The 13,398-nt window shown below is 34.6% G+C and overlaps 1 protein-coding gene across 1 annotated transcript in view; it reads left to right on the plus strand.

Moving 5' to 3' along the window:
• Positions 1-13,398, plus strand: part of PCDH15 (protocadherin related 15) — an 874,042-nt gene that overhangs the window by 472,474 nt on the left and 388,170 nt on the right. The gene's annotated exons all lie outside the window — the stretch shown is intronic.

A 13,398-nucleotide genomic window follows, 5' to 3' on the forward strand; every position in this document is an offset into this window, starting at 1 on the left:
TACAAATTTCTATTGTAAAATAGTTAAACTATTCAAATTTTTATTGTGTTTATCCTGTCACTGCTTGATGAAACTACAGATGCTATTGAAATATAATATTTTGAAAGGATGCAATAAATTATTTTTGTTAGTATTCAAAACCTGAATTTTGGCAAAATGGAATAAAAAAGCATGGATCTAGGAGCCAAAAGATACTTCTTTTTTTTTTTTGAGGAACATTAGCCCTGAGGTAACATCTGCCACCAATCCTCCTCTTTTTCCTGAGGAAGACTGGCCCTCAGCTAACATCGGTGCCCATCTTCCTCTACTTTATATGTGGGACACCTTCCACAGCCTGGCTTGATAAGTGATGTGTAGGTCCGCGCCCCGGATCTGAACTGGTGAACACTGGGCTACTGAAGCAGAGCACATGAACTTAACCGCTACACCACCAGGCAGGCCCCCAAAAGATACTTTTTTAAAATAGATGACTTATGTCTCATATGAATTCTGACCAAGTAGAACAGGGCCAGGCAAGTAGTAGGTTCTCAATAAATATTTACTGAATAAAATTTATTGAAAACTATTTATTATTTAAATTTTATTGACTAATTTGTTGAGAACACCTTTTCACACAAAATTTTCATGAGCCACATAAAATTGTGTTTTATTTGTGTTATTTTGATGGGTACTATGTATCAGTCACTTTCTTCAGTCTTTGAGCCTTTTGCGTAGACTGAAATGTGGAGGTGGTGAAGAGACTTTCATTACCACATGAACCAGGGAACTGGATCTTTAGACACTCTACTCCTGACTAGTTGCCTACTTTCCCTTTCAAGGCAAAAGGTTTTAGATGATGTCTTATATTATGAATGTTCAAGTTGGAATGAGGAAGGCCTGCTGAGGCTCCTAGCTGTGGTGGAACTGTGCATCAACTTCTAATTGCGGCCAACTTGACCACAATGGGCAGCTTTGTGAGAACAGAAAAGCCAGCCAAGCCAGAGGAGTCTGAACGACATCTCAAGAATCACAGTATTACTTTTCCTGTAAAGGATTCAACCTTCAATTTATTTCAACCTTTTATGAAAGTTGAATGACTTGAGTATCAAATAGCGATCTATGGGATAGAGTAGTGAATTCCTCAGGTAACTTTTTTCAGTACTGCTTAGATCCTTAGACTATCACTTCTGTTAATATGTTTATGACACACTGGAGAAGAATCCTAAAATGTGCTGTGAAATACCTAGTTGTAAGAATAATGACTTGAGAATAATTACTGGCTTCTGAAAAACTTGAAGAACTAGATTCTGCTATTTGTAAATATAATTAAAATAAGGGGGTAGCTTCTTTCAAAGAATGTTTTCAAATTTTTTTCACTGATGGAAAAAGAAAAAGAGATTTAACAAGCATCCACACACAGACATACATAACTACATCTCCTCAAGGTTTTGAATTACTGGTCTTATTCTCTGGTTCATTCTAATCCATTTTATTAAAATCATTTTAAATCCTTTATTATGGTTTTAATTTTGGCATTTCTTTACTTAATCCATTTATTCTCCCAGTTCTCCTGGGGTCTGAAGCATCAAATGAGGTGTATCACTTAATCTATGTCATCTCATTGAAATGCTAAATTCCTGGTTTTGATTTTGATATACTACTACCCTATGCAGGAGTTTTTTTGTTAGTATTTTTTCTTTCTTGTTTTTCAGTCAATATTTTTGATTATTATAATGAATATGCAAAGAAATAATTACCTATATTGTTATTTTTGAGACATACCAGCCATTTCTCAGAGAATAATCTTAAGATCTCAGTGCTCTAGTGACACTTGACCTCTAACCCAGCCTCTTACCTACACTGAGCTCATAAAACTGCCAGGATCTGTAGTTTCTACACAGCTTGACAGGTGACTGCCTAATTTAAACAGTATGTATCGTTAAATTACTCGCAAGAAGGACAAGAGGTTCAGGTTAGTTATTTCCTAAGAAGTATAAAAGGAGAGTAGATGAGTAAAAAATGAGACGTTAACATGAAATAAGAATGAGAAATACTCCTTTTCCTGTTCCTTGTCAAACAAACTGAGGATGCTGCAGAGTCCAGCTTTACTGAAGTACCATCAGATAGTGATGGAATAAAGTTTTGCAGCCTTCCAAAATACTGCATAAATATCTATGCTAGTTTTACTTCTTCATCAACCTCTGTCGCTTACCTATGGCAAACATCTTGGGAGCCCTTCACACTGATTCAACTGGTAAAGACTATACTTTCTGTCTTTCGGTATATTTTCTTCTAGTGAGGTCTACATATTCTAACTTTATCCAGTGGATTCATCCTCTCATCCATCTTTCAATCTATTTATCATAAACAGTTCTTCACAATCTCAAACAGAAATCTTTTTCATATTTGTCCCCGAAAAAAGCACTGACCATTGTTTACCCACAAAAATCATGAAGATAAGCAGGATACAACTTGATAAATTTTCTAATTCTAAATTCTATCAATACTTACATCTACATCTACAAAATAGCCATTTGGGTCTATCTTTGGTAAATAGTCATTCAGACTTCCAACCTCATTTTTAGTAGGGTCGAAAAATCTCTAATTCACCAGAAGTATAATAAAATATTTATTTCTGCCAGAAGACTCCTCACCCTAATTTTCCAGTGATTTTCAAACTTTAGCGTGCATTGGAATCACTTGGAGAGCTTAATAAAACAGTAATTGTTGGGCCTTACTCCTAGAGTTTCTGATTCAGAAGGATTGAGGTGAAGCCTGAGAATTTTCAGGTTCCTAGGTGATGCTGAGACTAAACTGAAAACTGCTCATCTAGTTACAAATGACTAATTAGATAATCTCCCCTGTTGATAGAAGAAGCAGATATAAGAGTTTTATTGAAGTCTGAACTTAACAAAAGTTTTCAGTAGTAAATGTCAAAGAGCACTGGGCCTGCCCAGAAAGTCAGATGTTATGGTTGGCTCCAGAAATTAAACTGTTGTTTAAGACTGTGGTTTTAACACCTTTAAAAAATTGAATTATACTCTATTTTGACTGACACAGGCAGATGTTATTGCTTTTATTACCTTGACAAGAGAATATGTTTGATGAGTTACTAGATATTTTATTTCTTTAATTCCTGTAATATTACCTTAAATTAAGGGCCTGATAGTTATCTGCAATTATATAATAGTTATGTTGTGTTGGCATGGGCAAGAGTTACAGTTTAATTATAGACTAACATCGTTCCAGATTTATTAAGCTCTTTTATAGATAGTAGTACTAAAATTATTCTTCCCGCCATACAGTTATCTTGGCACCTGGTATAGCTAAACATGATTTAAAAATACTACACTGAGGAATGTTATAAAATAAACTGTAAAACAAAAGGTCAAGTTTTCCTAGAGTCAGATTCTGTTCCCATTGTGCGTTCTGAATGCATTTAGTTAGGACTTATGTCCCTATTCACCACGTGAAGTTCATTCATAGCGAATATTCCAAAGATCATTACTTTAAAATAGTGTTTTAGATGTTTCAGAGGATATTAATAGAACCAATGCTCATGTTTTCATTTAATTAAGTTTGCCAAAAATGAAGAACATAAATTAAGTTTTGGAAGCAAATAAAATTGTCGTCTTATTCATAAATGTTTTCTTTTTACTTTCATACATTTTTATTCACGGTTCCAGGTGGCGTTCTTTAATTGTGGACTTTTCCAGAATTTTTGTTTTCTTATTTTTCACACTGCGGAAAATATAAAAGTAGATATTATAGCTAATTTCTTTAAAATGGTTGCAAATTTGTTGCTAATGTAAGAAATTTAGCCCCCACTCCCCAACTTGGGAGCGATCCATTGATGTAGGCTGAGAAATTCTCTACCTAATTGAACACAAGGCTGTGTCCCTTCGTATAATTAACTTCAAGTCAAGTTTTGGGAAACTTGACATACAGGCAAGGTAAAAATTCGCATGAGGCATCCAATAATTTATAAATATATGCTTTTTAAAGTTATAAAGCCAATCACCCTTACTTTAAGCAAAAGCAGTTTTTTTAATATTTCACTTAACTTGAGGGTTGCATTACAATTCAGTTAAGCAAACATTGAGTTTTTATAGACAATGCATTTACTATACTTCCATGATTACTTTTATGTTTGTTTTATCTATAGGCCAGGAAAAATTGAGAAACGGGACAGTTATTTAACTTAAGATGCTGATATGCAAGACTCCCCTCCAGCAGGAGCATCTACAAAATGACAATCCCTTAAGGGTGATAAGAGCACAATCAATAGAGCTGCGTACTTTATAAAATACAGATTTATAGGAAATTGAAAAGGAATGTAAGAAAAGATAAAAGAATCTACCTATATGAAGATAATATATGGCCACTGAAAGTAAAATTTCAGAGCAAAGACAGCAGATTAAGAGCTAAAGAACAAGAAGTGAAATGGATAAAGGCACTATCATAGACCACTCATTCCAACATGTAGGAGTAAAAAAAAAGAATACTGAAAATCAAGGGTCAAGAGTTGAGATCATGGGTCAGAACCCAGGGCTTGGTGAAGACAGCAGGGCTGCTGTAGAGAAGGAAACGTGGAGCAGACTGATAACTATCTTTTAAGATAAAGATGCCTGGTTGTGGCTCAAGGCATAACTTAGAGAAGGTCTTTCATTCCACTGAGCTGCTGTAGAAGTAAAAAACATCTAGAAATGTTGCTAATTAATTTCTAACAATAATATAGTAAGCACATGAATAGGCGATCTTAATTTGCTCCTAAAATGCAAAGGAAATTAGAAGGAAATCAAGTAGAGGGTTATACTAAATCCTGTGAGCTTGTAGGTGACCTTGATTTTATTATTTTGAATTAGCTGGCTGTAATCTTCAAAGTTCGGTATCATAATTAAAAGGTAGGGGAATCGGAACTTTGAGCACATTTTTACTAGAAATGTGCAATAGGTGATATGATGACTTATTGAAAACAGTGACCTTGAATTAATAGCATTTTAATGAGATACCTCTTTCAGCCATGTCAAAACAAGTTTTGATGACCTAATAATTTTTAGGAAAGTCTCCAAGTACCATAGAAAGCATAATGGTGTACATTTATTATTTCTCTCCCCTTTTTTGATAAATCAGATGTCTACTATATGCGGTCATCTAAGTCTTTTAAATAAATGTCACTGTAAACAAGTGAAGCATAAAAAGGTTAAAATTGTAACGATGTGAGTTCCAGGTAATTAACTTTTATACATCTGAGACTGCTCTAAGAAGGGAAGGGATAATTAAAAGAAACTACTGCTAATTGTAATGGGAAAGTGGGTGAGATTTGAGAAGGCAGTCAGTATCACATCCTCTTTAAGAAATGTCTTATATCTAGAAATACTTATTAGGAACGAGAGCTACCTTCTATCATATTGGGACATCAAAATACTAGTTTGTTGACTTAAAATAGTAAAGTAATTTTATTTTTATCTATTTTATCTATTCTTATTATCTAAAACAGATATCGTTCAATGCCCTTCTCCTCTATTGGGCTGTCCCACAAGCAGAACCATTTTTTCGAAGTGTTGAGTTTCCAAAGTTACTTAACTATTAATATAGCACAAAACTATATATTTTATGCTTTATTGAGAGAGATGAGAGATAATTTAAAATAAATCTTTTTAAAAACATTTAGAAGTTGGAGTCATCTTAATATCAATATACTAAATTTTATCTTGTAAACAAGAGATGATTTTGCCAACTAAACATGCTCTTTTGTTATAGAACTTTAAGTTGAAATCATAAAATTTTGCCCAGAAAAAAACTGCCCAACTTAGCATGCCCAGCTATTTTAAGCATTCATTTACTTTTATTTATATTTATTTAATTAATATCTAATATAAATATTTTATACTAATATTAACTTGTTATTTTAGTTCATTTTGCCATTCACTAACACTTGTTAGTGAAAGATGATAGGAATATGTTTAAACAGGATGACTTAGAAGCAAGATCAAAATTGTGTCTTACTGTGCAGATAATATATGAATGTATAATTCTAGATATATAACAAGTGAGTCCAGAAAACTATGGATGAGGTAGATTGAAGTGGGTCTCAAACTAAGATTGTAGTGCAAATTTTTTGAAGTATGAAAGAGATCTTGGAGCATTATGAGCAAATATAATAACACGAGAAACGGTACATGGATGGAAATTAATTCATTCTAAAATGTATGCAATCAGCATGTTGCCAGCCTCCTCAGGGGTTATATATTTGTATGGGATAACTTTGACATTCATGCTCAAAATATAGTGCTGTAGTTGACAAAATTATCTCAGCTCTCTTTCACTCCAGTATCTCTTTAGAGGTCCCCAGGATGATGATGTCTCAATTGTGCTTTTTAGCTAAGTCAAATAATTCCATTTTACTTTTTTTCCTGCCCTTTAAGAACCGTGATCTCTTGGGCTACTGATTTACCATCATGTTGGTAGTGAAGCATGAGGGGAGAAGAGCTCTTTTATGCCTTTCTAGACCTTAAACTTGGAAGAGGCTCTTTAAATATTCACAAGTCCATCAAGATCAAATTTTTTTACAGGATGTTAAGATTCATGGATAATGAAAGAGCATTACAACGTAAGAAAGAAATTTACAACGCTGGGGACAATGGCAGGATTCACTGACTAGGCAATTGCTAAAAATTATCTTAGAGATCAGACCAATTACTACAGATTCAGGATGAATACAGCTTGAGTCCCACTTTCTAATATGATATTTTAAATATAATAATAATAGAACTAATATTGTAGGATTGTTGTAGGGATTAAATGAGTTAATATAGAAAATATTTAAATCAAAGACTCACACATAACAAGTTCTATATAAATATGGGCTTTTATTATTATTTTATCTGTATCATCTTAGTATCCTATCATCTATATGCTGACAATGTCCACATTTATATCTTCAATTGGAACCTCTCCCCTAAGCCCCAGACCTATGTATCCAACTTTCTATTTGATATCTCCAGTTAGATGTCTAATGAGCATCTCAAATTAAATGTGGCTACAGTTTTCTCCATCTTAGATAACAGATATTTCTTCTTTCCAATTCTTCAAGCCATAAACTTTGGTGTTATCTTGGGTTTCAGAATATTCCTCTCATTCTTCAATCCTTTGTGAAATCTGGTCAGCTCTACCTCCAAAATTTACCAACCTAAACCACTATCACCTAAATCTGCCTCCTTTCTCTCCTGAAGTATTTCAAAAACCTTGTAACTGGGTTCCCCTCGTCTGTCATACCCTATTTGTTTTCTTTTCAAACAGCTGCTGATGTGATCCATTTAAAATATGATTCAACTATGTCACATCTCAGCTCAAAATTTTCCAGTTGTTTCCCATCTCATTAAAGAAAATCTCATGTTTTTAAAATGACTAGTGTTTTGGCCCCCTCCTCTCTGACTTCGTGGTCTTTCATAGAATCTTGTCAAATAACTTTAATAGAAACAAAGAGATATTACTGTGTTTCTGTCTCAGAACATCTTCCCCTTAATAATGTTGCCAGGTAAAATATGGGACTCCCGATTAGATTTGAAGTTCAGATAAATAACATTTTTTTCTTTAGTGTGAGTATGTACAATTTAGTATTTCATTTAGTATAAGTATGTACAGTTTTAGTATGGTATTGCATGGGGCATACAGTAAACAGCATTATTTGCTGCTTATCTGAAATTCAAATTTAACTGGGTGCCTTGCATTTTTATTTGTTAAATCAGCAATCCTACCCCTGGAACTACAAGTTCATTAGGAATGTTATTTGCCTTCCATATTCTTGCAGGCGAAAGTCTTACCAAAGTATTTTGCCACTGCAGAACATGGATCATCATGATTCCAGCCTCTGTAATTGTTACTTTGCCACTCACCCAATGACCATTAAGGCAAAGCAAACATATTTTAGGACTCGTGGTAGGAATTTTAGTATCAGTCAGGATATGCTAGGTTATACTGTGATAAGGACACCTCTTAAATCTCAGTGGCTCAAAACAATTCCAGGTTATTTTTACTTGTTGCGCTACCAGTTCATTTCTCTCTGTTGTGCTCACTCGGGAACCCAGGAGGAAAGAGAGAGCACCTCTATTGCTGAAGCAGGAAAAAAAAATGTGCTCAATTTCAACCAGCTCTTAAACTTTTGAATCAGATCATTTTAATTTTTAAGAGATTAATTACAGAAATACGTGTAGCCATCACCCTCTCTGCCCAATTCTTTCTACTTTCAGATTTGAGAGACAGCAACTATCTTGAAATTGGTATTCATTTTTCTTTTGTATGTGTATACTTTTACTGTCCATTCACATATCCATAAAAATATTTACTTTGTTAATTTGTATAAATAATATACTGAAGATGTCTACTACAATTTGCTTTCTTTACTCAACATTATGTTTTTGTGATTTATCAGTTTTTTGATTTCCACTGTATGAAGGTATTTACAATCCATTTGTCCATTTCTTGGTTTTGGAGCATTTAAAGTTTCCTAATCTTTCATTGAATTAAAAAAAACTGCAATATACATTTTTATACAGATTGTATTGTGTGCATGTGCCGGGGTTTTCCTAGGATAGACACTTAGTTGCCGAATTTCTTGGTCATAGAATATGTACCTCTTTAAATACCTTACATGCTGTTAGTTTGCTGTTCAAATTGCTATACAACAGGCGTACCTCCTTTTATCGTGCTTCGCAGATCCTGTGTTTTTTACAAGACCCTCTGCCAGCAAAAAGATTGTGACTCACTCAATGTTCAGATTATAGTTAGCACTTTTTGGCAATAAAGTATTTTTTAATTAAGGTATGTACGCTGCTTTTTTACACATAATACTAAAATTTTTTTTAGACATATTGAACACTTAATAGACTAAAGTATAATGTAAACCTAACTTTTATATGCACCGGGAAGCCAAAAAATTAGTGTTACTCACTTTATTGCAATATTCACTTTATTTTGGTGGTTTGGAACCGAATTCACAATTATGTCCGAGGTATGCCGTAGTCATTTATTCACATTCTCACTCCCGTCTGGTATTCAGAATTTTTAACGTTGCCAATATGATGGGAATAAATTTTTTTTATTAGCATCTCAATTTGTAGTGCTGTTATAATTGATAGCTGAACACCTTTATGTATTTCCTTTATGTATTCTGAACACAAAAGCTTTGCTAGTTCAATATGAGAGCATTTTCTACTACCTCTCTGCAGCTTCCTTTTCACTTTACTTTTGACATTGTTTCATATAGCAAAGTTTTAACTTTGAACATCATCAAAGGTTTTAATCTTTTTACTTTTTTGTGTCTTGTGTAAAAAGCATTCTTTATTCAGATACCATAAAGATAGTTCTCTATATTTTCTTATAACTATTTTAGGATTTTACATTTGGTATTATGGTTTTAAGTCCATCTGGAATTGAGTTTTGTGTACTGTGTGAGGTAATGGTCCAACTTTGTTTCCCACATTAATAATCAATTGTCCCAACTATTGTGTATTTCCTCATTTACCCTCTGATTTTTTATTCCACGTCTGTCATAAAACAAATACCTTTATGTGAGTCTATTTCTGAGCTTCTTTTAATTTGTGCTGGCTTGTTCCTCAGTGCTAGATCCAATCTAGCATTTCAGTAAGAATATTGTAGTTACAACAAGTCTTGGTGTTAAGAAGAGAGGTATCTTGCTCTTTATTCTTCTCAAGATAGTGTTGGAGTTTCTTCCACGTTACTTTTAGAATCGGCTTGCAAAGTTCTTGAAAATTTTGGTTGTAATGACACCACATTTTAACAGTAATTTGGGAAAAAAATTATTCTTTATGAACTTGACATTTCCCACCATTCACTGTTTATTTTTTCTCTTAAGCTTTTATATAACATTTATACAGTTATTCACAGTATGTAGAGACACAGCATGTTGTCATGTATGGGAGTACATACTCTGGATCTGGATTCTTGTGTTAGAATTCCCTTTGTGCCACTTGCTAATTTTTTAGCTTATACAACTCAATTACTCTCTGTGCTTCAGTTTCATGTTTTATTGAAATGAAATACTGTGTCACTTGCCTCCTAGGGTCACTGGGAAGGTTAAAGGAGTTAACATTTAATCTTAAATGAGTAAAACACTTCAACCAGAGTCTGGCATGATAAGCACTATGTATGTGCATTTTATTTTTATCTTTAAATTTTTTTCATTGAGGTATAATTGACAAAATTGTATGTATTTAAAGTGATGATTTTATGTACATATACACTGTGAAGTGATTACCATAATCAATTTAATTAACACATCCATTACCTCACATGGTTACATTTATTTTGGGAGGGTGGGGAGAACACTTAAGACCTACTCTTTCAGCAAATTTCAATGACACAATGTAGCATTTTTAACTATAATCACCTTGCTGTATGTTAGATCCTGAGAACATATTCATCTTATAACTGAAAGTTTGTACCCTAAGACCAACATCTCCCCATATCCGCCACCCCCAAGGTCCTGACAACCCCATTCTACTCTCTGTTTCTAGGAGAGGTTTTTGTTTTGTTTTGTTTTGTTTTTATAGTCCACATTTAAGTGATACTATACAGTAGTTGTCTTTCTCTCTGACTTATTTTACTTAGCATGAGGCCCTCAAAGTTCATCCATGTTATCATGGATGGCAGTAAATGGCAGCATTTACTTCTTTTTAAGGCTGAAAAAGATTTCAGTCTGATGTTTATTATTTCTCTCCTTCTGCTACCTTTGAGCTTAATTTGTTCTTTTTTAGTTCCTTGAGGTGTAAAGTTATGTTTTTTTGAGATCTTGCTTTTTTCTTTAATTAGGCATTTATTACTATAAAATTCTCTCTTAGCACTGGTTTTGCTGCATCCCATAAGTCTTGATATGTTGTATTTCCATTTTTATTTGTCTCAATGTGTTTTGAGATCCCTTTTGATTTCTTCTTTGTTTCATTGATAATTCGGGAGAGTGTTATTTAATTTCCACGTATTTGTGCATTTTTCCAATTTTCCTCCTGTAACTGATTTTGAGTTTCATACCATTGTGATCAGAAAAGATACTTGATATAATTTCAATCTTCTTAAATTTGTTGAGACTTGTTTTTTTGAACTAACATAGGATTTATCCTAGAGAATGTTCCATGAGTGCTTGAGGAGAATATATATGCTGTTAATATTGGATGGAATGTTTTGTATGTATCTGTTAGGTCCATTTGGTCCAAAGTGTAGCACAAATCAGTTATTTCCTGATTGATTTTCTGTCTGGATGATCTATCCATTGTTGAAAATGGAGTATTGAAGTCTCCAACTATTAATGTATTATTGTCTGTCTCTACCTTCAGATCTATTAGTATTTGCTTATTATATTTAGGTGCTCCTAAATTATTGTAGCTATAATTATTTTTAATACTTTTATCTTTTTTTTTTTTTTTTTTTTAAAGATTTTATTTTTTCCTTTTTCTCCCCAAAGCCCCCCAGTACATAGTTGTATATTCTTCGTTGTGGGTCCTTCTAGTTGTGGCATATGGGACGCTGCCTCAGCGTGGTTTGATGAGCAGTGCCATGTCCGCGCCCAGGATTCGAACCAACGAAACACTGGGCCGCCTGCAGCGGAGCGCGCGAACTTAACCACTCGGCCACGGGGCCAGCCCCAATACTTTTATCTTTTAATCTTAATACTAGTGTTATTTATACACCATCGTTATAGTGTGAGAATATTCTGTGTTCAACTATAAATTAACTTTTACCAGTGAGATTTATATTTTCATATTACTCATTAGCTTCCTTACATGAAGAACTCTCTTAGCATTTCTTGTAAGGCAGGCACAGTGGTGATGAACTCTCTCAGCTTTCGTTTGTCTGGGACAATCTTTCTCTCTCCTTCGTTTCTGAAGGACAACTTTGCCAGGTAAAGTATTCTTGGTTGGCGGATTTTTTTCTTTCAATACTTTGAATATATCATCACACTCTGATATATATCTTCTGCTGAGACATCCACTGATAGCATTATGGGAGTTGCCTTGTGAGATATGAGTTTTTTTCCTCTTGTTGCTTTCAAAATTATCTCTTTGTCTTTGATTTTTGACAGTTTTATTATAATGTGTCTCAGTGAAGTTTCCTTTCGGTTGGACCTGTATGGAGATCTATGTGTTTCATGTATGTGTATGTCTCTGTCTGTCTCCAAGTTTGGGGTGTTTTCAGACATTATTTCTTTAAATAAACTTTCTACTCCTTCTCCCTGTCTTCTTCTGGGACTCACATAATATAAACATTGTTTTGATTGATGGTATCCTATAGTTCATGTAGGTTTTCTTCACTCTTTTTCTTTGATCTTCTCTGACTGGATAACTTGAAATGACTCATCTCTGAGTTCTTGGATTCTCCTCTGATTGATCAAGTCTCTTTTTGTGCTCTCTATTGCACTTTTCATCTCATTAATTGTATTCTTCACCTCCAGAATTTCTATTTGGTTCTTTTTTGTAATTTCTGTCTGTCAAACTTCTCATTTTGTTGGTGTACTGTTTTTCTTATTTCTTTGGGTTGTCTGTGTTCTCTTGTAGCTCACTCTGCTCATTAGAATAATTATTTTGAGTTCTTTATCTGGCAGTTAGTAGATCTCCACTTCTTTGGGATCTGTTATTGGAAAAATTTTCCAGGATTCCTTTGGTAGTGTCATGTTTCGTTGATTTTTTTTGTTTCTTGTAGTGTTGAACTGATGTCTGTGCAGTTCACAGCTATCACCTCTTCTGGACTTTGTAGACTGGTTTTGGTGCAGCAGTTCTTAGAGGACTGGTGGATGGGTTGTGTCAGTTCCAGCTCTAGGGGAGGCTCGATGGCATAGTCTCCACGCAGCTCTATCAGTTGAGGTCAGCATCAGCAAAGATTGCAGGAGTCTTCAACGACCAAGACTGTGGGTGTCTGCAGCAGCAGTGAGGGCTGTTGGGGTCTTTGATGACAAAGGCTGCTAGTGACCATCTGATCTCTTTTTCTCCCATGTAGTATGTCATAGTCAAGGAGATCCATCTTAGTGCTGGGTCCAGCTAACAGGCACCATCACAGTGGTAGTGGAACTGGGGCTGATGCATAGTGCTTGTGGTACAGCAACAGATCCAGGGACTAGAGCAGGGGCACTTGCAGAATGACAGGAATCCTGGGGTCCAGGGTATTGATTAGCCCATAGTGGTGGTAAGTACAGTGTCTAAGGCATGGGAATGTGCAGAGCTACTGCAGAGCCAGAGACTGTTGCATGCGTGTTTACAGAGTGTCAGTGGCTCCAGGATCAGGATGCTGACTAGCCCACAGTGGCAATAAACTGTGAGATGTGGGTGTGTGCCAAGTGGCTACAAAGCTAGGATCTGGAATGTAGACAGACATGAAATGAGAGCAACTCTGGGATCAGGGGTACTGGCT

This window comes from Equus quagga, chromosome 2 (genome assembly GCF_021613505.1).
Source record: "Equus quagga isolate Etosha38 chromosome 2, UCLA_HA_Equagga_1.0, whole genome shotgun sequence".
Classification (NCBI taxonomy): domain Eukaryota; kingdom Metazoa; phylum Chordata; class Mammalia; order Perissodactyla; family Equidae; genus Equus; species Equus quagga.